At 41.6% G+C, this 22,551-nt stretch overlaps 1 pseudogene across 1 annotated transcript; it reads right to left on the bottom strand.

The window, feature by feature from the left end:
* Positions 1-5,139: 5,139 nt before the first annotated feature.
* On the bottom strand, positions 5,140-21,287 carry LOC307121038 (myosin heavy chain, fast skeletal muscle-like; annotated as a pseudogene). Its single transcript has 38 exons — positions 21,087-21,287; positions 20,810-20,953; positions 20,574-20,730; positions 19,856-19,883; positions 18,967-19,081; positions 18,785-18,877; positions 18,620-18,683; positions 18,409-18,507; positions 18,196-18,299; positions 17,941-18,079; positions 17,737-17,855; positions 17,476-17,625; positions 17,217-17,387; positions 16,836-17,142; positions 16,585-16,655; positions 16,416-16,503; positions 16,215-16,332; positions 15,826-15,949; positions 15,593-15,729; positions 15,243-15,498; positions 14,914-15,156; positions 14,653-14,829; positions 14,410-14,555; positions 14,226-14,316; positions 13,726-14,115; positions 13,524-13,650; positions 13,333-13,451; positions 11,814-12,010; positions 11,539-11,722; positions 10,980-11,145; positions 10,770-10,894; positions 10,292-10,600; positions 9,975-10,178; positions 9,756-9,881; positions 7,279-7,449; positions 7,078-7,182; positions 6,895-6,994; positions 5,140-5,261 (listed from the first exon to the last, which is right to left on the bottom strand). The product of its transcript is annotated as a myosin heavy chain, fast skeletal muscle-like (transcript).
* Between the last annotated feature and the right edge of the window lie 1,264 nt (positions 21,288-22,551).

Genomic DNA, 22,551 nt, shown 5'->3' with positions numbered 1-22,551 from the left:
GAATCGCGCTCTCGCCCGAGGGCTTGTAGCGTAGGGGGCGAGCTGTGTTTTTTCCTAGCGTAAAGTGAAAAGTAGCTGAAGACTGGGTACGCGCTAATGCACGAGCTGTAGTGAGATCTGCGCCCAGCTCTGCGGGGCTTTGGGAAAAGGGTTTTGGGGCCTCATTGTGTAATATTAGAGGTGATAATATTTCTCTCCCGGGCCCTGAGTAGATCTAGTGCGGACTAATGTCGCACCACTTGGCCTAGGCTTTGTCAAGGATGGGGGCGTTCCCTTCTGTTGAAGTTGGTCGCCTCTAGCCTGTCCTTTTATATAAGAACATGGCGTTGTTGGTGCATCCTTGTTTCAGCCTCCTCTGTTAGAGAGTCGTCCGGCCAAGGCCCGCCCCCTTCTCTGCGTTCTGGGGTCACAAGTATTGCAGACGAGGTGGTGCAGGAGACAGCGACTTTGCCAGTGGTCGTGGGGTGGAACTAAGCGTCTTTTCGCTGGTTTGCGATTAGACTTTATCTGCAGTGTCCGCCTTTCGGAGCTTGGTGGCCGCCATCTGCTGGTGGCCCCCGGCCTCTTCCTGGAGGACGGTACGGCCGGTGGATTTCACATTTCTGTGATATTGTTCCCTTGCTTTATGTCTCTGCTTCACCTCCTTTAGGGCCCGGGTCGAGCGGGACATCGGGTAACCTTCTGCTAATGCGGTTCCGGTTGGATGCTCCCCTGAGGCCCGAGCATTGCCAATGGCTGACGCCCTCGCACTTATGGTTGGCCGATGCGTGGAAAGTAGGCAGCCGCCCCGATGCAGGTGACGTAAGTTGTATTCCCCTCGCTTTAGAGGGTCTTTGTCTAAGCACTTCCGCTGAGTACACTGCTGTTGGCAATGTGATTAGGTCCATGTTTGTAGGCACTGCCCAAGAGACTGCGCCGTCCTGGGGGCCCTAGGACACGGCGAAGCAGGTTGTCCCTAGCTGCCTCTGGGATGGAGCCAGCATGGAGGGCATAGGAGCCAGCTGGCTTTGAGTGGCCAGCTTGGACGGTCTGGGCAGTAGGACTTCAGGACAGGTAGTAGGCGCTAACCGGCCTCCTTGCAGGAAAGTCCCGACACCGTGGCCCACGAGTGGGCCTCGGAGGCTTTTCTCCACTGGTGTCGACGTCAGCAGTGACCCGTCATTTGGCCCTGGGGATGAGTCCCCAGGTGTTAACTGGATTTCCAGGCCTTCGTCAGCAGCAGACAGCTGCCGTCAGCCCAGGTAGCAGCAGCCAGCCTTCTTAAAGTCTCGGCAGGACCCTTGGAATCTGCAGACCCCCTATTCAGGGGGGGGTAGGTCCTGCCAGGCCTCCCTGAGGGGTAGGCTCCTGGGTTACCTTCGCTCAGGAGCTAGGCCCTGTTTGGCCTCCCTGAGAGCCTGCTGTGGTCAGCAGGCGCTGCCTGGTCTCCCCCGAGGGGGCACCATAGGCATCAAGTCCCTCGACGGCTGGTACGAGCTGACGACGAGCTCACGGTTCCCGGTCGCTGTGGCAATGAGCGTGAAGTGCTACGAGTAGCACGTTCTGCTTTCAGTTGGTAGGCACTGTCGCCTCCCTGAGGGCGAGCTCCCGGTTCCCAGTCGCTGTGGTAATGAGCGCGAAGTGCTACGAGTAGCACGTTCTGCTTTCATTCGGTAGGCATGATTGCCTCCCTGGAAGCGAGCTCCCGATCCTCAGGCGCTGAGAAAGCGGGTGAGACGGTTAGCGAAGCGCTACGGACGGCATGTTCTGCTACTAGGTAGAGGCATTGCGCCTCCCTGGAATCGTTCCCTGGTCCCCAGTTTCGTTAACGGAGCATAGCATGGGCTGCGATCAGGCAAAGCTGCACGGGCTTCCCTGAGGGGATTCGCTTGGAGTAGTAGGCCCACGTGGCCTCCTCTAAGGGCACGCTCTGGTCTCGTGGTTTTCTGGAGGGTTCCAGTCACTGAGCAGAGGCCGGCTCCCCGGCCGCTGTGGTGAGCATGAAGTGCCGTGAGCGGCACGTTCTGCTGTCAGAGGGTAGGCATGGTACCTCCCTGAGAGCGAGCTCCCGGTCCCCAGCCGCTGTGGTGAGCCTGAAGTGCTACGAGTAGCACGTTCAGCTAGGCTGTGAGTGCCCGATATCCTTGCAGTTGGTAGGCCCGCTTGGCCTCCCTGATGAAGCGAGTCCCTGGTCTTCCCAGCTACCTCGAGGGCTAGCACGACTGCGATCAGGTATCAGGCCTGTATGGCCTTCCTGAGGACGAGCGCTGCTATTGGATGCGCAAACGGTCTATACAGGTTACCAGGTGGAGGGCTCTCTCGGCCTCCCTGGGGGACGAGTTCCCCAGGCGGGAACACACAACTGGCTTTACGCTGACAGCTAGTGGCCACCCGCTATCAGGCGCCGGTCTCTGGCCGTTTGCGAGACCTGAAGGCGGTGTTCTTACCCTAGCATGACGAGGGGTCACTGCGGCTATGCGGTCCCGACAGGACGGGACCTTCATAGTTGGCCTACGGCATGGTTACCTACCGGGTAGGCTTATGAGCTCCTCTCAAACGAGGGTCTGTTATGAGCTTACGGCCGCTTGGCGCTGTTCTGTTGGTGGTAGGTCCCGAGGGGCCCTCCCGATACGTTCAGCCTGTAAGGCCTTTGGCCTCCTGAGCACGTTTTAAAGTAAGTGCTTGGTAGATCCGAGGATCGAGCGGCTTGACTCCCCTCACTAGCAAGGGTTTGAAAGCACTTCACTGAGCGCTGCTCTCCGGGATAACCTGTCTCTGAGGTCCGGCTAGTCGGTGACGCTGCCTTTTCTTGCAGCACCTTAGCGGGATGTCTCTTCGGAGGCGAGTACCAGAGGCTCTGTACTGTACAGACAGGGTTGACCGTATTACGTGTCCCATACTAGACTGGGTCACCTGGTCAGGTCTCCCTGGTGGCATTCGGTGATAATCTCCCGAATAGTGACTGGCATAGGGTTCCCTCGTAGTTCCCTTGCTACGCTCCCTTAAAGGAACCCCTTCTAAGTCGAATGGGTTGGTTCCAGGCCTTTGAGCAGGACCTGGGGAGGAACTCATGTGTGTGAAGGTTTCCTTCTCAGGTGAGAAGCTTGGGCTTTGACCGTAGGGAGCGCTGTCACTGACAGCCTAATGTGACCAGAAGGGGAGTGGTTCAGGCTTTTCAGCAGAATTTGCTTGTCTTGACAGTTGTCACTGCCAGTAGGCATGCACTCCCGTCGGCATGGCGGCGTGGGTATATCGTTCCCCGTAGCGTCAAACTGACGCAGCGCGAGTTCCCTTTCGAAAGGGAACGTCTCAGGTTACGAATGTAACCATTGTTCCCTGAGAACAGGGAACGAGACGCTGCGTCGCTTTGCCATGCCGCAGGGCCCGCCTGCCGAAACAGTCCCTTCAGACGATGAGATACTGTCATGTTGGCAAGGTGCCCTTATATACTTCCTGGTCGCACCTTGATGACATCATAGGCTGTCGCCGGTCAATAGGATTGACGTTTTTTGATTGTGATTTCAGGCACCAGTCACGCTGGAGGCGTTCCCCGTAGCGTCAAACTGACGCAGCGTCTCGTTCCCTGTTCTCAGGGAACAATGGTTACATTCGTAACCTGAGACGTTTTCCTTCTAGAGTAATTTTCAGGAATTTCCCCACCTTTTGCCAGAAGGTTCTTTAAAACCTTGAAAATTATTTATTGCCAGAGATGAACTGTAGTTCCTCAGTCCAACTGAAAAATAATTTTTCTGGCAGATTTTACTAATCTGCATTCATAGTGATATTCAAAGTTATAAACAGCATGTTCTTAAATATAGCGCAGTGAGAGTTTCATGAGTTAGTTCCTGCAGAAGACTGTTTAACTTTTGTGGTGCAATTAATTGACTCTGAGTTACATTTACAAGAGTCTCATAAACTTGCTGGATTTAGGTAAACAATAGTATAGCATGTTTTGTTATAAACAATAGTATAGCATGTTTTGTTATAAACAATAGCATAGCATGTTTTGTTATAAACAATAGTATAGCATGTTTTGCATTTTCGATGCCTCACTAATTAAAACACCTTATTTAACTCATCAGCTTTAACTAAAACAATCTGGGAGGTGGGAGTTCGAAAATGCAAAACATGCTATACTATTGTATAGGTTGCAGTGTTTCTCAACTCCCACCTCCCAGATTGTTTTAGTTAAAGCTGATGAGTTAAATAAGGTGTTTTAATTAGTGAGGCATCGAAAATATTCTGGGAGGTGGGTCTCTAGGACTGGAGTTGAGAAACACTGGCCTAAGATATTCCTTTAGATTAAAGTGGGATATTTTTTACATCTAAGAGTGATAGGTCAAGTAAAGTAAACCTCTTAAATTGAAAATCATGGTACAGATTATATTTTGATCTTCCCTAGCATTTTGTAACTCTGTGTGAATATTTTTATGGCTACGGTGTATTCGTGTAGGGAAGCAGGTAATGCCTTGTGCCAAGTAAAGCCTTTATGAGCCAGACGGATCTCAATCCAATAAGAGCTACATTTGGAATGTGATTCAGAGGCAGAATGTGCAGCCGTCACCATTGCAACAACTGCATGATGACAACATTAATTGTACTCTTTAAATATTGTTGTCAAATCTTGTTACAAATAATTTAAGCTGTTGGTGGAGGGACGGGTCAAGTAATGTGTTTAAAGACATGCCTCTCCTGGAAAAACTAACCCCCAACCATAAGTGCAGCCACTTACAATGCACAATTCTTGCTCTCTCTTTTTTAACCTCTGCATTTAATTCCTGCTCTAGTTTGTGTACTAATCTATCTTATTCTTGAAATTTGGCATAATACTTAAAATACTGTTGGCTCCTTTAACACACTGCTTGTGATGTTTTTCTTTCATTTGTTTCTGCTAAGATCCGCAAAGTGTCTATTGAATAAATAAATGTGTGTAAGTAGTTTAATATGGGTGACAATATAAAAGGAGGACAAAATAGGTTGATTATTTCGTTTTATTGGACACACAGGAAAACTCAAAATCATCTTGCTTATAAGTGTGTTGTCTTCTTTATTCTTCATCCTTACTCTGCAAAAAAAATGTATGAATAAACTATAGTTTTACAGCAAGCAGCTGTATATCATCAATGCTTTTACAGCTGTGTGTATGATACCTTCCCGACATCACGGCTCTTGGCCCTCAGCTTGTTGACCTGGGACTCTGCGATGTCAGCGCGCTCCTGAGCCTCCTCCAGCTCATGCTGCACCTTCCTGTACCTGGACAGGTGAGTGTTGGCCTGCTCCTCCTGTTACGATTACACAAGATATCCAACCCATTTCATTGCAGTGCATTCATGGCGCTGGACGTTTTTGTCAATCAGGCACGTGCAGAGGGGGGGGCTTTGGGTGCTCGAGCCCCTGCCCTTTTTCAAAATGAATCAAAAGTGCCCCTCTCGGACAAATATCAATGTTAATATCGTGGTAAATAAAATGAAAAAAATGTGATTATTATAACATGACAATGTATACAATAGTAAGGAACGGCTCAAAAGTCGGACAATTTCTGTTGAGGGGTTGCCATATTGTGTTGCTATGGGTTGCGTGCGTTTTGATTGACAGCTGATTTTCCACTGTTCGGAAATGGCTCTCGAGCCAAATATGGTCCCTTCAGAGAGTGTGTGGCCTTACGGGAAAAAAGTAAACCAATATTTTTTTTTCATCCATAATCAGAGCTAATGTGTTGAATTAATTACAAATCTATATTATATATTTTAAAGTATTACACAATTCACCAATGCCCGTTTGTCATGTACACCAACCAATCGTGATCTAGCAAAGCAAGTTCAAATTCCATTGGGCGATGTGAAGTGGAGCGGTAATTTTCTGTTCTCATTCATAAATCGGTTGAAAATTACATGGACAGACGAACCAATGTTTGTGGAACGATTTCCTGCAGTTTGTCTCATTTTATAAATTGCATCACTGACAAAATGGATGTTAACTGACAACAAACAAATCACTGCACAAAACCATGCAGCAGCAAAAGTAGTGTTAAATTCACTTGTATTTATGTATATTGACACATCGTTTACTATTTAATAAAACTATCAAAGTTAACAAAACCCAAGTGCCACCGGCACCTACAGGCCTATTATGTGAAGTGTAGGCTGGCGAAATAGTTACGTGAAAGGACTTTATTATATGACCATTTTTGATTATTATGCAGCATTATGAAAGAAGTCTCTTATGTTCATCAAGCCTGCATTTATTTGATAAAAAACAGCAATATTGTGAAATATTATTAAAATAATGGTTTTCTATTTTAAAATAATTTAAAAAATAATTTATTCCTGTGATCACAGCTGGATTTTCAGCATCATTACTCCACTCTTCAATGTCACATGATCATTCAGAAATCATTCTAATATGAGGATTTAATGTCAATGATGGAAACTGTGATACTCTTTTCAAGATTCTTTGATTGATAAAAAGTTAAAAAGAACATAATGTAATATTTCACAATATTAGGCTGCTGTTTTTTCTGTATTTTTGATTAAATAAATGTAGGCTTGATGAGAATAAGGATATATATTATATATATATATATATATATATATATATATATATATATATATATATATATATATATATATATATATATATATATATATATATATATATATATATATATATATATATATATATATATATATATATATATATATATATATATATATATTGGTTTACTTTTTTCCCGTAAGGCCACACACTCTCTGAAGGGACCATATTTGGCTCGAGAGCCATTTCCGAACAGTGGAAAATATATATATATAAATATATTGCCCCTTTTTTACATTTGAGCCCCTTCCCCTGAATAAATCTCTGCACGGCCCTGTTGTCAATGCTAAAACTTCATGCTCAAGACATTTGATATTGGACTTACAGCTTCTTCAGCCTGGCGCTTGTAGGCCTTCACTTTCAGCTGCAGCTTGTCTACCAGATCCTGCAGTCGGGTCACGTTCTTCTTGTCTTCCTCAGTCTTTGGGTTTAAATATTGGTTATGGTCTTAGTTAAACTGTATATTGTAAAGGTGAAACATTTCAAATTCCTGGGTAGTTTTACCTGGTAGGTAAGCTCCTTCACTCTCCTCTCGTATTTGCGCACTCCTTTCACCGCGTCTGCACCACGTCTCTGCTCGCCTTCAACTTCAGACTCTAACTCACGCACCTTCAGTAGAGAGTTATTGTTTCGCCTGTCAAATCTCTGCTATGACCAGTACATCTAATAATGTGTTTTGTTAAGCTCCTGAACACTCAAATTTACCCTGGACTCCAGTTTCTGGAGCTGTTTCTTTCCACCCTTCATGGCCAGACTCTCAGCCTCATCCAGACGGTGCTGCAGGTCTTTGACAGTCACCTCCAGGTTCTTCTTCATCCTCTCCAGATGAGAACTGGTGTCCTGCTCCTTCTTCAGCTCCTCTGCCATCATGGCAGCCTGAAATATAAGTCAATTAAAATTAACCAACCAATAGAGAAATAACTTCCATGAAGGTTCCCTTTGTTGCAGCACAAGGCTTGTTACTTGATAAAGACCCTCAAGACAGTTACTACTTATACTTTTATTTGTGTACACTCACAATAAAAACAAAATGATGTACTTTTTGCAAAATAAAGAAAGCAAACATGATGCGTGATCTGCCACCTCCCTCTCAATGAAGTCCATTGATACTCTTCAGAAAATGAACTGTAACTTAGTGAATATTTGTCACACAAACATGAGACATATATTTAAAGAAACATTGAAATGTCAGGTTTTAATTAATGTAAATCAAATCAAAAAACAATTTTCTCTGTTTATGTAATCTGTTTGAAAAGAGACAGATGTCAGTAGTTCGAGAGCGCCTCATTATCTGCCAATGCGGCCACGAGTTGGTTTCATTTCGAGGAACAACGGATCCAGCCGAGGATTGTGATGGGTAAGTTTATTCTTAAGTTCTTTATTTTAATCGCAAAATATACTGAGATGAGTGAAATCGACTGAAATATGGAATTAATACTGAAATAAAATGTCTTCGCAACGTAAACTGCAGATTAACATTTATAGGCTCTATAACATAACAAATACACTGAATAAAATGTCATAGACGTAAGACTGTTTAGACAATAATTATTTGGCCTGTATTGGACAGATTATGAAGTGTTTACTGTAAAATAGCCTTAAGCTTTTGTTCACAAAGTTCTGCTCAGATGCTATAAATACAGTACCAGTCAAAAGTTTGGACACATTACTATTTTAATTCATGTTTTTGAAATGAGTCTCTTATGCTCATCAAGCATGCATTTATTTTTATCAAAAATACAGAAAAAGTACATTTAAAACAATGGGTTTTCTATTTTAATATAGGCTATGGTAAAATATTTTATTTCTGTGATGCAAAGCTGAATTTTAATCAGCCATTACTTAATTTATTCATCCTAGAATCCTGAACAAAGTTTCACAGGTTCTAAAAAATAAAATAAAAATAAGCAGCACAGCATTTTCCAATACTTATAATAAATCTGCATATAATGATTTCTGAAGGATCATGTGACACTGGAGACTGGCTAATGAGTAATGGCTGATGAAAATTCTGTTTAACTACATTTTATTTTAAAGTATATTAAAATAGAAAATAGAAAAAAAACATTTGAAATTTTAATATTTCAAAATATAAAATTTTTCTGTATTTTTGATCAAATAAATGCAGGCTTTATGAGCAAGAGACTTCTTTCAAAACAAAAACAGTAATGTGTCCAATCTTTTGACTGGTACTGTATATAATTTAAAACATAAAAGGCCTATACAGAATTTTGTTCACATGCTTTGCAATAATAAATGCATGTATGCGATCACAAAAAACATGTTTTCTGTTAAGAGTGGACATTATAGTAAGGTTAATACAATAGTTGCTATTGTTATCAGTATCCTCACAGTGTTTTTTTATTTCACAGATTTGAGAATCACATTGGCAGTCTCTACTGGCCCACATAGGACATTCTGCATGAAGGGGAGCTCACTGACTGGAAACAGAGTTTTTTCCCTTCTCGTGCATAGAAACACCAAAAACCTGGGGAATGCCAGGTATGTGATATTTCTTTGAACAGGATTTATTTCCAGGTATAACTGTGTACTCAAAATGTGCCTTTGGCTCTCAATTTATATTGTTAACTATATTCTAAATTAACTACAAAAAATATATTTATTTTGTCCTGTTTTGTCCTCATATTCTTTCTTATAGTTCCCTCTCACATACCTGACTCAAAGGCTCATTCATTATGCGGCTCATTATGCGGTTCTTTGCATTCTCAGGTGGGAAACACAGCATTATTCATGATCATTCACACCCCACGTATATTGTCTTTGTAAACAAAATTGAAATCAATATATTGTTTTATCTGAATGACTAGGCACAATGATTTTTACATAATTTTGAAGCAAAAACTGTAGGCAACAACATCCAGTAGTCAAAAATCTTGTGGACACATACAGTATTTACTATGTGTTTACTATGTGGCCTTATTTCAGGGACTTTTCTCCCCAATAACCACGCATAAACGTTATTCTCTCAAAAATACAAGCATGTACATACATGTTGCTCACATATTAGGGTAGCCCAGTTTGTTCTGAATACAGTGTAATGACACTGTATTGCCATTCATATGTTTATAAGCAACTGAAAAATTGACAAATGTCAGAGCATGTCAAAACTTCAGACGCCTAGGGGTTAAATTAGAGTAGAGAAGCAGAATGTCAACACTCACATCAGTGATGGCCTTCTTGGCCTTCTCCTCTGCATTTCTGGCCTCCTGGACTGACTCTTCCACCTCACCTTGAACTTGGACCAGATCAGCCTCAAGCTTCTTCTTGGTGTTAATAAGACTTGTATTCTGTGGGATGTAAGCAGTTAGTTTAGTGTACATTTAAATGAAAGTTTGTTGTGTGTCCTGAATTTGTTAGAAGTATGAAGTTATTGTTTGTACTTGTGAGTGCAGCAGTCCCACACGCTCGCTGGCATCAACCAGCTCTTGCTCCGCCACTTTGCGGCCTCTCTCTGTTTGCTCCAGTGCAGCTCTCAGCTCCTCAATCTCTGCTTGCATCAGGTTATTCCTGCGCTCCACCATGGCCACCTGCTCCTTCATGTCCTCCTGTCCTCTGAGAGCGTCATCAAGGTGAAGTTGGGCATCCTGTGGCAACATTCTTTCTTTGTTAGCTCTCTTGCTTTGGTTAATTCATGTATCATATTCATTTTGTCAAACATTCAGTATTTATTGCAGTTCCACGTTCTACAGAAAGATACCTTGAGTTGGCCTTGGACGTTCCTGAGCTGTTTCTGGGCCTCGGCAGCCTGGCGGTTGGCATGACTCAGCTGGACCTCCATCTCATTCAGATCTCCCTCCATCTTCTTTTTGACTCTCAGGGCATCATTTCTGCTCCTGACCTCAGCGTCCAGAGTGCTCTGCATGGAATCGATCACTCTTTGGCTGTTCCTCTTGATCTGTTCCATCTCCTCATCCTTCTCAGAAAGCTTCCTGTCAATCTCGCTCTTCACCTGGTTCAGCTCCAGCTGCACACGAAGAATCTTGGACTCTTCATGTTCCAGGGTGCCCTACAAGGACAAAAGGAAACAATTGACTTACTTTTTAAATTTGACACAAGCACTTTTATGATGATATATATAGCAGAAATTAAGTTTTTCATTCAAAAGTTTAGACATTCAATGTTTTAATATTATTTAAAGAAATGGTTTCATAATGTTAGCATCATAAGAATGGCACCTCAGCTTCTTCAAGTGCAGTCTGGATCTCTGTTTTCTCAGACTCCACTGTCTTCTTGGCTTTCTCTAACTCATGAATGCTCTTTCCAGTCTCTCCAAGCTGCTCACTGAGGTCAGAAATCTCCTCTAAAAGGGTTTAAAAATCATAAGTGTGAGATTTTCTGTTATATTGCATCTCTTTTTTTAGTCCATGGTGTAAAAGTTGCATTACGTTGCAGATTCTTGTTCTCCCTCTTCAGGGTCTCGAGTTGGTCAAGAGCTTCCTCATAGGAGTTCTTCATTTTGAAAAGCTCCGTGCTGAGAGAACGAGCTTCTTTCTGAGCACCTTCTAGTTCAGCCTGACATTCCTCATACTTCTGTTTCCACTCTGCCAGCACCTGATAATGAGAGAAATGTAGTCATTGTTAATTGGTCCATAATAAAGTCCAGAATTCAAAGTTTACATTTTTAGGTTCATGAGTTCACACTTACTTATAATTTATGGAGAGTAAATTTAAATGCGTATTTGGTGTGCTGTGTGGGGGAGGGCTTCAAGCTCGGAATTCGGTCCGAACCCAGAGAACCCCCATGTATGTAAGTGGTTAAAACTAAAAGTGTGGAGAAGGGGTAGTCGAGGGATGCTGATAGATTGTCAATGAACGGAGGTAAGACTGCTGTATATATATATCTCTTATTGTTGATTAGCTGAGTGCTCTCCACTTGTGTCAATTATCTGAACGTGCTTCTCCCGAACCTTGTTAATAAAACATCAGTATCCATGTTTTTCTTACCTTGTCAAAGTTTCTCTGCTTCTTGTCAAGGTTGGCTGCCAATGCATTTGCCCTCTCCACATCAATCATTAGATCCTCTACTTCACCCTGCAGTCTCTGTTTGGTCTTTTCCAGAGAGGCACACTTTGAGTTCACCGCCTCAATGGATTCTTCAGCATCCTGCAGACGCTGGGCCAGCTTTTTCCTGAGGAAAATGAAATGAAATTATAACATTTTGCTAATATTTGTCATGTTAAATGTAGGGAAATTAAGACTTTTTCCATTGATGTATTTACTTGGATTCCTCAAGCTCCTCAGTGCGCTGGATGGCATCAGTCTCATATTTGGTTCTCCACTGAGCCACTTCACAGTTGGCCTTAGACATCCCACGCTGGAGTTCAGCTTTGGCCTCCTGCTCTTCCTCATACTGCTCTCTGAGCAAATCACAGTCATGGCGGGCAGACTGAACCGCATGGGCCAGAGCGTTCTTGGCCTAAAATTAAATGTTATGATGTTTTGTGCAGTTTATGGGCATGGTTTTCTTGAAATTCATTGGTGGAGTTACACTCACCTAAACGATTATTAGGAACACCATACTAATACTGTGTTTGACCCCCTTTCGCCTTCAGAACTGCCTTAATTCTACGTGGCATTGATTCAATAAGGTGCTGAAAGCATTCTTTAGAAATGTTGGCCCATATTGATAGGATAGCATCTTGCAGTTGATGGACATTTGTGGGATGCACATCCAGGGCACGAAGCTCCCGTTCCACCACATCCCAAAGATGCTCTATTGGGTTGAGATCTGGTGACTGTGGGGGCCATTTTAGTCCAGTGAACTCATTGTCATGTCCAAGAAACCAATTTGAAATGATTCTAGCTTTGTGACATGGTGCATTATCCTGCTGCAAGTAGCCATCAGAGGATGGGTACATGGTGGTCATAAAGGGATGGACATGGTCAGAAACAATGCTCAGGTAGGCCGTGGCATTTAAACGATGCCCAATTGGCACTAAGGGGCCTAAAGTGTGCCAAGAAAACATCCCCCACACCATTACACCACCACCACCAGCCTGCACAGTGATAAAAAGGCATGATGGATCCATGTTCTCATTCTGTTTACGCCAAATTCTGACTCTACTATCTGAATGTCTCAACAGAAATCCAGACTCATCAGACCAGGCAACATTTTTCCAGTCTTCAACTGTCCATTTTTGGTTAGCTCGTGCAAATTGTAGCCTCTTTTTCCTATTTGTAGTGGAGATGAGTGGTACCCGTCGGGGCCTTCTGCTGTTGTAGCCCATTCGCCTCAAGGTTGTGTATGTTGTGGCTTCACAAATGCTTTGTTGCATACCTCGGTTGTAACGAGTGGTTATTTTAGTCAAAGTTGCTCTTCTATCAGCTTGAATCAGTCGGCCCATTCTCCTCTGACCTCTAACATCAATAAGGCATTTTTGCCCACAGGACTGCCGCATACTGGATGTTTTTCCCTTTTCACAACATTCTTTGTAAACCCTAGAAATGGTTGTGCGTGAAAATCCCAGTAACTGAGCAGATTGTGAAATACTCAGACCGGCCCGTCTGGCACCAACAACCATGCCACGCTCAAAATTGCTTAAATCACCTTTCTTTCCCGTTCTGACATTCAGTTTGGAGTTTAGGAGATTGTCTTGACCAGGACCACACCCATAAATGCATTGAAGCAACTGCCATGTGATTGGTGATTAGATAATTGCATTAATGAGAAATTGAAAAGGTGTTCCTAATAACACTTTAGGTGAGTGTATATGTTTACAGTTGAGGGTGGTTATTTACCTTCACTTCTTCTTCAACAAGTCTTTTGAGTTCCTCAATTTGCTGAATGTAAGCCTGTTTTCCTCTGGTCAGCTGAGAAATAAGAGCATCTTTCTCTTCCAGTTGGCGACTAAATTCACCTAACAGATCAGAAGTCCTTTAGTCATGCATAATTATTAATGTAAACGTACCTATTACCATACAATACTCACCATTTTCAGTCTGAAGTCTTGCTTTTTGTGCATTAATATCATTCAGTTGACGCATATTCTCATCATTCTTGGCTTTGATTTCACTTAGTTGATCCTCGAGTGTACGACACATCTTTTCTAAATTACCCTATTGAAATGCAAGATTAAGCGTAGGTGTTTTAATGTGCATTTATTCTTTAATTTGTGTTGCATGTGCTTTTACCTTTGCTTTAGCCACAGCCTCCATGTTGCTTGTCAAGTCATCAATCTCCATCTTGTATTCACTCTTCTCCTTCTCCAGCTTCTGCTTGACTCGCTGGAGGTTGTCGATCTGTTCTCCGAGCTCAGCCACACTATCTGCCTGCTTCTTTCGCAGAGCTGCGGCTGTAGCTTCATGCTGCAAGGTGGACTCTTCCAGATCACGACGCAACTTCTGGAATTCGGCTTCACGCTTCTTGTTCATCTCAATCTGGGCAGCAGTGGCACCACCAGCTTCCTCAAGCCTCTCACTGATCTCCTCCAGTTCCCTGGAGAGATCAGCTCTCTGCTTCTCCACTTTAGCACGAGCAGCTCGCTCAGCCTCGATTTCCTCTTCCAGCTCCTCAATACGGGCCTAAAGAAAGAAAGAAAGTTGAATTACGAAGTAATTATTGGTAATGTGGGTTTTCCCCAGCTGTGCAACTACTTGATATAATACAGAGAAAACATTAGGGTTAGTGTTACCTGAAGTTCTTTGATCTTCTTCTGAAGCTGTATTCCCAGAGACTGTTCATCCTCAATCTTGCTGAGAAGCTGACTGATCTCAAAGTCTTTCCTGTTTTTAAAGTAGTGTTTTGAAAAATGTGCACAATACTTACATATAATAAAAACAAAAATGTGTAATTTTGTTAAACTGATGTCCACTCACTTTTTGATCTTCTCATCTGATTGCTGTTTGTCATTCTCAAGGTCCATTATGGACTCCTGGGCCAGTTTCAGATCACCCTCAAGCTTCCTCTTGGCTCTCTCAAGGTCCATACGGAGCTTCTTCTCTTGCTCCAGTGAGCCCTCAAGCTATTGTTACAGAACCCAGAGCATTTAATTCTGGCATAGAGGCACAAAATTAATTTCCCATTGATTAATGCTCTTATTGTCATGCCAAATATCTTACATCATCCACTTGCTGCTCAAGCTTTGTCTTAGATTTAGTCAGAGTGTTGACTTTGTCTTCCTCTGCCTGGAGGTCATCAAGAGTCTGCTGGTGTGCCTCTTGGAGGGCTTTTTTCTCTTTGGTCAGCTTAGCAATGCTCTCATCCTGAGAGGCCATCTCCTCCGTCAGGTTTTTAACCTAAATGGAGACATTGTTCACTGGTTTCATTCTCAAGACCCTGAACAATCAGCAGTGTGAAGAACATGTGAAAAGATTATTGACCTTATTTTCTGTGGCATGTTTCTCCTTCTCCACTTTGGCCAATGTGAGCTCCAGGTCATCAATGTCTTTCTTCAGTTCAGAGCATTCGTCCTCCAGTTTCCTCTTCTTGGCAGTCAGTTCAGCATTGATTTCCTCCTCATCCTCCAGTCTCTCGGATGTCTCTTTGAGTTTTGCCTCGAGCTGGATCTTGCTTTTGATGAGACCTTCACATCTCTCCTCAGCATCAGAGAGGTTTTCACTTTCCTGTTCATTGAGATGGATTTAGTTTAATGGCTTATGTTTATAGCTATAGCATCCATATTAGTATCAATAAGAGCTGAAATACTCACAGATGCTACTTGCAGTTGAAGGTCGTTTTTCTCCTGAATAATTGACACCATTTTCTCCTCAAGCTCTTTCTTTTTAGCTAATGCCTTTGTTAGATCCTCCTTCATTTTCTCATAGTTCTCCTTCATGGCTGCCATTTCTTTCTCGGTCTCTGCACTCTTTAGAAGAGGCTTGATCTTGAAGTAGAGCTTCATCCATGGCCAATGTTTCACATTCATGAATGAGCGGATGTTGTATTGGATGGAATAAACTGCTTCTCTGTGTAAATTTCAATCAGTAAATTAATCATTATCAATCTTTCATAACAAACAGTTATGTTCCAAACAAAAACGTTTTGTAAGTTCATTCATACCTCCTCTCCATCATTTTGACAAACTCTTTCCTCATGAGAAATCCACGGCACAAAGCCTGAGTCATGGTGACCAGCGCTGCTAGTTTCTCATCTCTCATCTCCTCAAGAGTACCCAAGAGACCAGCTTTGAAGAACACCTACAAGAACATTTGGAAGATATAAGTGGTATAAAAGCAGAGGGGTCCATCCCCTTCAGCTAGATGTAACCATAAGATATGTGTTGTGCATCTCACCTTGGTGTGCCCAAACATGTATTGGGTGTGGTCAACATCAATAGAGCCCAAGAGTTTCTCTGAAGCCTTTTTGTTGTCAATGAACTGTCCCTCAGGGATGACGCTAGCATTTAATACTTTGTATCTAGTCAACAATCAGGAAAGACTTATGTTCTTGTGGAGCCACAAAAACAGTAAACACATAAGATGGTAAGATGGTATGGACTGGATTTTATTTTGGGCTTTTTAAATGTTTACATTTTCTGATTGTATTTTGTTTTATTGTTTTGATTGCACTTTTTAAAGCAATTTTATCTGTGAAAAGCTCTCTATAAATAAACTTTACTTAATTATTTAGACTAGTTGGTGTATTATGTCTCATTAAGAGGGTTGCAAAAAGGAGTCTTTACCTCTGCTTGAAGTCACCATAGAGGATTCTGCTGGGGAAACCCTTCCTGCAGATTCTGATGCCCTCCAGCACCCCATTACACCTGAGCTGGTGGATAACCAGGAAGTTCTCCATCAGACCTGCAATGAAAATGTCCTTAAGGTTCCAGATGTATTTTAAGTGTTAACTGTGATGCACTTGAGTCTTCAGGGATTAAGTTTACCTGGAGTCTTGGACTCATTAGGAATCAAGCAGCGCACAAAGTGAGGGTGAGTGCTCCTCAGGTTTGTCATCAGCTTTCCCAAGTTCTCCTGTGGAAATGTTTGTCATTAGTCTAATCTTTAATGGTGTAAAATTTCACCTCCTTCATTAAAAGAGAGAATCTGTTTTACCCTAAAAAGTGCAGAGACAGTCTGGAAGGAACCACCCTTCTTCTTGCCAGCTTTCTTTCCGCCTCCGTCAGCTGTTTATGCCAAGACAACTGTTGTTACTGATATAATATAAATCACTTTTTAGTAAAATTTCCCATTTTGGATAGACGGTCATAAAAGTAGTATCACATTATGAAATTATGAAGAATAAGAGGTGTGTCTCAGTCTTCAGTTCTTCATATCTAAAATTCAAGAAATGCAGATGGTCGTACCTTCAGCACCTGCATGAGCGGCATACAGGAAGGCCAGCACTTTGAGCGATGACTTTTGGTAGAGTTGCACGACAGAGTCGTTCAGTGGATCCTTGTTCTTGTCCAACCAGCCATTAATGTTGTAGTCCACAGTGCCGGCGTAGTGCACCAGAGAGAAGTGGGCCTCTGCCTTACCTTTGGCAGGCTTGGGCTTCTGGAAAGCTGGACATTTGCCCAGATGCTGATCATGCAGCTTGTTTTTGAAGCTTGTGTCTGTAGCCTTGGGGAACATGCACTCCTCTTCAAGGATGGAGAAGATGCCCATTGGCTGGTGAAGAAATATTCAAGCTCAAGTACAGGCACAATATGAATAATCATTTTAATTTTCTGAATGTCTCTTACCTTCTCAATGAGCTCAATGCAGGCAGCCAAGTCCATACCAAAGTCAATGAACTCCCATTCAATGCCTTCTTTCTTGTACTCCTCTTGCTCCAGAACAAACATGTGGTGATTGAAGAACTGTTGCAGTTTCTCATTTGTGAAGTTGATGCAAAGCTGCTCCAAGCTGTTGAACTGATAATTAAACAGAGGCAAGTTCTTACTGTTGTCTATTATCTTTTATATCCTGATTGTAACAGAGACTTTGATAGCTGATGCTCACATCAAAGATCTCAAATCCAGCGATGTCCAGCACACCAATGAAGAACTGTCTAGGCTGCTTTGTGTCCAACATCTCATTGATACGGATAACCATCCACAAGAACATTTTCTCATAGACAGACTTGCAGAGCGCAGAGACTGCGTTGTTCACCTGAAAAATTCAAAGGTCAATGTAGATCATATCATTACACTTTTACTTCTCAAGATGACTATGAATGTCTCCGAGACATTTCTAACTTTATTCGAGGAGATAAGTGATCACCTGTGGTACTGTCTGGCCTTTGGTCACCATCTCGTTTCCGACCTTGACTCTGGGGTAACACAGAGCTTTCAGCATGTCAGCGGAGTTGAGGCCCATGAGGTAGGCGATTTTATCGGCCACTGAGGAAGAACAGTTTTACACATTATTGTCACTAAAGAAGTGAACGTTTACATGTTAATAGTATGGGCTAATAGTACATCTTACCCTCGGTGCCATCAGGCTCGGCCTGCTCCTCTCTCTGCTTCTGTTTGAACTTCATGCTCCCATGATGCATCACAGAACCTGTCAGCTTGTAGATGCTGATTTTCTCATCAGCAGTGAAGCCCAGAATGTCAATGGCAGTCTGTTCATACAATGACCAAATGAATCACATATTATTGAGTCAAAGAGAAGGGTATCTTATATTGTATGCCTTGTACTTTTCAGTTACTACTACTGATAATAATGTAGTCCACATACATCTGTGGCGATGAACTCCTCCACATCATTGATACTCTTGACAGTGATTTCACCCTGGCTGATCATTGGATAGTCGTAAGGGTTGGTGGTGATGAGCAGGGCCTCTGTATGAAAGTCATGTTTACATTTATTTAGTTTTGTTGATTTGGTATAAAACAACACTAAAATGGAAGTAAATAAAAAAAAGAATAACAACATCTAAAATGTTCATACCAACAAGCTCCGGCTTGTGTCCGGTCATGAGCTGGTAGAAGATGTGGTAGCTCCTCTCAGCAGACAGCTGGAATGTTACTCTTGACTTTTCAAGCAGATCTTTGAAAAAAAATAATTGACAAAAATTGAGAAAAACTACATTGTCTTTAGTTGATTAACCAACATGTTAGCTTCCAAATAAAATGTTTGGTTTAAAACAATATTGACTCACAAGTTTCAATATCGGCTGAGGACAGTTTTCCAGTGGTGCCAAAGTGAATCCTGATGAATTTACCCTAAGCAGATTGAAATCATTTACCAAAGGTCAACTCTTTGGCAGCTTTGAAGTTATGACTGAAGTTTTATAATGTTATAATGATTCATTAGTTTAACTTACAAAACGAGAGGAGTTGTCATTCCTCACAGTCTTTGCATTACCATAAGCCTCCAGCAGAGGGTTGGCTGCAATGATTTGATCCTCTAGCGACCCCTATATGTAATTGTAGGTTAATGGATAGTCATTAGCTAAAATGCAAATACTGTAATCAACAACAACATCTTGAAGAGATATTCACTAACCTGCATTTTTCCAGCGACAGGTTCTGCCTTCTTTGCTCCAGACATTGCACCAACGGTTGCAAAGTACTGAATGACACGTTTTGTGTTCACAGTCTTTCCTGCACCAGATTCTCCACTGGAAGTTCACAATAGATCATTATTTAGTCATACATCATCAATGGATTACATTATAATCGGAAAGCTTCAGGTTATTTCCAACCTGGTCTCATTGTGAAAATGTACCTCTGGCAACGTTTTTGCAAACCGCCAAAATACGTACCAATATGTACATATCTCTGCAGTTTCAAAGTGAAATGAACACTAGAGGCAGTAAAACAGCAAGCACGTTTTATCGTTTTTTTTTTTTCCATGTAAATGAATAAATTTTGGAGTTTGCGTCACTTAATTTGCTCCATATGCTCGGCTTTTTTTATATAACAAGTTTGCTCAGTAGCTCAGCTGGTAGAGATTTGTACTTGTAATAATGAAAGCTCAGGTACGAATCCCGTGAAAGACAAGTCATGATAAAAAAGCTCAAAGATGAGTTCACAGAAGCTAACAAGACATGGTTACTATTGTATTTTTGTCACATTTGCTTTTGTTAACACTATCGGTTAGGTTTAGGGTTTAGTGTAGGTTAGGTTTAGGGTTTTAATGTATCATTCATTTTTTATTGTTCTGACTAGTGTAGGTGTACGTTAAATAAACAATGTCACAAAACGTCAGATTGACGCTCATCTGTTCCGGGGAAAAAACTAAGCTTTTGGCGGCACCCAGTGGACATATCACTTTGAAACTGCAGTGATATGTACATATTGGTATGTATTTTGGGGTTTGCAAAAACGTTGCCAGAGGTACATTTTCGCAATGAGACCAGGCTGGTTATTTCAAAAGAAGAATATTTACTCACGTAATCAGGACAGACTGGTTCTCACGATCTGAAATTAAACCATAGTATATTAACTTGAAGGCATAAAGTGTTATAACGTATGTTTAGTTAATGTATCATTCATTTTTTATTGTTCTTGCATTAATATATTAATAGGCTATATGCTAACGGTAACATTTTATTCGAATTCATTCTTATAGAAGAGATTTGGTAACATTTATTATGCAACAATGCAAAGTAATGGTCATTATGAAGCACTTACTAAATTAATGCCTTCTTCAACCTTACATCTCATTTGCATCAGCTGAAAAACCTCAGCCAGGTATGGTTTACTGTCTATAAAAGTGTTAACTAAAGACAACAAACATTATGAGTCTTCTAGATGACATTACCGTTTTCTCTGGAGCGGCCGTACAGCCGAATCAAATTCTGTTGCATTATTTTCCTGTTTAACACTGAAGCTTTGAAACAATCTGCATTGTAAAAATCTATATAAATAAAGTTGACTTGACTTGACTTCTTTATTGATGAACATATTATTCAAGTCACCTTCATTTATACAGTGCATATTACATATTTATAATGGAAGAAAGATTGTTTTGGCTGTACAGTGGCTCTATAAGAAAGTCCTTGTCCAGTTTAAGTTAGTTCACTGTTGATTCATTTCTGTTGTAAATATCATTAGTTATTAATTGAATTAAATGTTTTGTTTGTTGAGGCACTTCTGGAATCCACTTACCAGTGAGCATGAACTGGTAGGCATTGTCAGAGATGGAGAAGATGTGAGGCGGGGCTTCAATCCTCTTTTTGCCTCTGTATCCGTTCACAACGACTGTATCGTACACTGGGAGCCACTTGTAGGGATTGACAGTGACGCAGAACAAGCCAGAGTAGGTCTGAAATGGAAATAGATAGTCCAGGTTTACAATGCTGCCGCCCCATCCCAGGAATAAAATATGATTTGCTGAGACTTACGTAGATCATCCATGCTGCGTAACGCTCTTTGAGGTTATACAGCACAGTAGGCTCATTGAGGTGGGTCATCATGGCCATGTCCTCAATTTTGTCATACTTGGGAGGATTCATGGGGAAGATTTCATCTTCTTTTACCGTGACTGTCTGTAATGAACAGTGGTCAGTGATCAAGAAAGACTTTCATACACACATATGTAAGATATTCAACCAACCATCTTTAACCTCTGTAGACTTAAGCACAGTAATATATGAAATAGTTTTTATACATGATACTTACTTTGCCACTGTGAGTTTTGACAGTAGCTTTCCCACCCTCTTTACTAACAAGAGTACCCTTCAGGTACATCTCGTCTGCATCTGTCACGAAGAAAGCCGATTTGGCCTCAAAGGGGGTGTTCTGAGCCTCTATTCTCTCTCTTTCCGGCTTCCGGAGGTAAATGGCCGCCGGGCCGAAGCACTCCATTTCACCATCTCCCATGATTGGACTTTTCTGTTAAATCATGTTAAGTTTTTTAGGTATAAATCTTCCCTTGAATTCTCATAAAATTAGTTCCAGTATAAATTATTCATTATATATATATAACATATACATTATATATATATATTATATATTCATTATTATGTATAAACAATTTCATTAATGATGCAGTATATCATAAAGTGTCCATCCATGCTGCTCACTTTGTTGTTTTCAAGGCCAGAAATGTGCAGGTTTCTGCTGGATTCTGGATTCTGTTAGATACATTTTTAATGTCAGCCAGATGTAACAGCAGTTTCAAATATTAATTAATTGATCAATTAATAATAGTTGTGGCACTGCAGAGTCTTTACTCACTTACCTTCACAATGGTTGACAGTCTTTGGGGAGTCCAAGACTTCTCCTTTTATTAATAAGATGTTGTCCCAGAAGAGCTGCCACACTGTATTTGGTTATAATGGGCTGGGTTTTACTGCCTATATATGATTGTGTTAAAATGTTGTTATTTTTATCCTAAGATACAGTTACACACCCTATAGACTGATTGATAAGAGAAGTCCTTGAACTGTCTTTGCTTTTTTCCCCCTAGCTCTCGATATGCACAGCATCAGTGGTCCAAAAAAGTGTAAGTGTAAAAGTAGTAAGTTGTGTGGATTCTCTTTCCATTGTGAACGTCACAGAATGCAGGGTTGTACATATGAATTGCTTCATATCAATTCCTTTATAAGTCTTTGCTTTGCCAGATGCTTTTTAATAATTGTTATTTTTTAAAGGATTAACTAAATTGTACTTTTATCACATAAACAGGACAGACTGATTTTTTCTTTGTGATAAATAGCAGGAACGAGGAGGTTAAAAAGCTCAAGAATCACTAACATTGAATCAGGTACAAAGAACTAAGTCAATTCCACTTGTCTAAAGGACAATAATTGACTAAATCTTTAAGACCAGAATAATGCAGCCATTCCAATAAAAGCTTCCACACTGTCCACACAGATGAGAATCCAAGGTCGTGTCATGATTCATAGAATTGCTTTGGCAAGACTGAATATCCTTGGCATTTGGTTAATGATTTCAGAGATCCTTCATGGTGTCAGTTAATCCCACTGGCACTTCACCAATGCTGTGGAGGAGCTGTCAGATGGGCCTGGTATACAGTTTCAAGGCATCTGCAAGTTGAGCATATTTATAAATAAGTCATATTAAACAAGTTGTTGTCCGACTAAAAAGGTTTGTGACACGAGAAGGCATGCCAGTGAGGGCA

The sequence above is a fragment of the Gobio gobio genome, assembly GCF_949357685.1.
Source record: "Gobio gobio genome assembly, chromosome: 24".
In the NCBI taxonomy this organism is placed as follows: domain Eukaryota; kingdom Metazoa; phylum Chordata; class Actinopteri; order Cypriniformes; family Gobionidae; genus Gobio; species Gobio gobio.
Note: the sequence above shows the minus strand (reverse complement) of the source record. Positions and strands in the feature narration are given on the sequence as shown.